General features: G+C 42.6%; 1 non-coding gene across 1 annotated transcript; it reads right to left on the bottom strand.

Annotated features, from left to right (window-relative positions):
* Positions 1–779: 779 nt before the first annotated feature.
* Positions 780–861, bottom strand: Trnas-aga. The gene has a single exon. It is a non-coding gene; the product is annotated as a tRNA-Ser (tRNA).
* Positions 862–1,635: the final 774 nt, after the last annotated feature.

Genomic DNA, 1,635 nt, shown 5'->3' with positions numbered 1-1,635 from the left:
GTTACCTCTTGTAAGAGAGCTATATCCGTACCCGATTCATACAGAAATTGTTTTAGCGCTGCCTGATCGATCTGTTCTGTCATGACAACATCACTGAACGTGAGTATGCGACGTTGCTGCAAACTGTTTTTCAAAACAAACAGGCGACGTGGACAATCCTGCCTGAAATGACCACTTTCGTTACAGATGTGGCAGGTTAGAACCTGACCAGAATAAGATATCTGAGCCTTATACCCTCACATCATTATTTGATACAGAATGTTCTTCTTAACCCGCATCTCCACAGATCTAACCCCGCTGCAACACTGAAGCCTGTTCTGGCTAAACCACATTTCATTACGAATACCTCTGACGTCACCATATTTAGACAAGATATCCTTTAGAAAACAGTTTTCAACTTCCGGTGGAAGATTGAAGACACGGACATTCTTAAATTCAATGTCAGCGGTAGACATCGTAACTGTACTTACAATGCCATCACGGTGAAGGAAATCGATTGGTCCTCCAGACTTCAGCAGCAGGCGCTCCATGACAACAGGAGTCAGAAGCTATACGTAGACACAATATTGTTCCAAATCGTAATAAGCTGTATGTACTTGGTCAGAAGTTATACCAACAACGTCCACAATCCAGTCATGATGGCCACAGGAAGCAGCGGCCGTCTCGAAACTCAGTATTCTTATAAGGAAGTTTTCGTCTTGTTGAGAATGGCGTCATTGGTTTCCACCCGCATGTCACATGTGTGTGAAAATTTTTGCTTCTCTTTACGCAAAATCGCACGCAGCCGGTAGGATTCGAACCTATGCTCCCAGTGGGAATCTGATTTCTAGTGAGACGCCTTAACCACTCGGCCCCGACTGCCCGTAGCGCAAGGTTCTCCCGACACATACAACTGCTACCGTTTAAAGCACTGTGGTGTCAGAAAACGGCGTAGCTGCATTCTTTTCCGTAGTGTTTCCACCGCTACCAGAGGAATCGCTATCAAAGTATTAAAATTTCCGCCCGGACAGGTACTTGAACCCTGGACCCTTAGGTTAAAAGCCTAACGCTCTACCGACTTTTTCTTTTTTGAAGGGTATATACCAGTTTCATCACTGTGTCGTATGCTTCCCGCAAAACAAAGAAATATAAACATATAGGCTTAACTGGTCTATATTGATGATCTTGTCTGATTACTTGCTGTTGGAAATCCTCCTCCTGCTACGTGAAGTACTACCTTGTACCACAAAACATTCGTCTAATATACGAAATGCTTGGATGGATAATGTAAATTACGTACTTCTATTGGTTACAGTACTGTTTTAGTTAAAAAATTTCCGTAATTTGCTTTGAATTTTGTAGTATACATCAACTTGTGGTGCTCAGTTGTAAGGTATACCCAGAAGTCCTCCCTATTGCTTGATTCTTTTGTTAGGATGTAATGCATCGTTTGGCCTTTCAACCAGTTGATTGCGTTTCGTTTTGTTTCAGGGTAAGGTATACTGTCAGGGTTTAAAAATTCAGCAGGCGTAATGGCACTGGGCGTAGTTCTGCTGCGCTCGCTATCTTTTGTCTTATGTAGAGCCATATGTCTTTTACCTTGTCACACAACAATCTATGCTCTTCGGTATCTGGTATATTACATAATGTACACAG

The sequence above is a fragment of the Schistocerca americana genome, chromosome 3 (assembly GCF_021461395.2).
Source record: "Schistocerca americana isolate TAMUIC-IGC-003095 chromosome 3, iqSchAmer2.1, whole genome shotgun sequence".
Taxonomy (NCBI): domain Eukaryota; kingdom Metazoa; phylum Arthropoda; class Insecta; order Orthoptera; family Acrididae; genus Schistocerca; species Schistocerca americana.
This window is presented reverse-complemented; position numbering and strand designations above follow the sequence as displayed.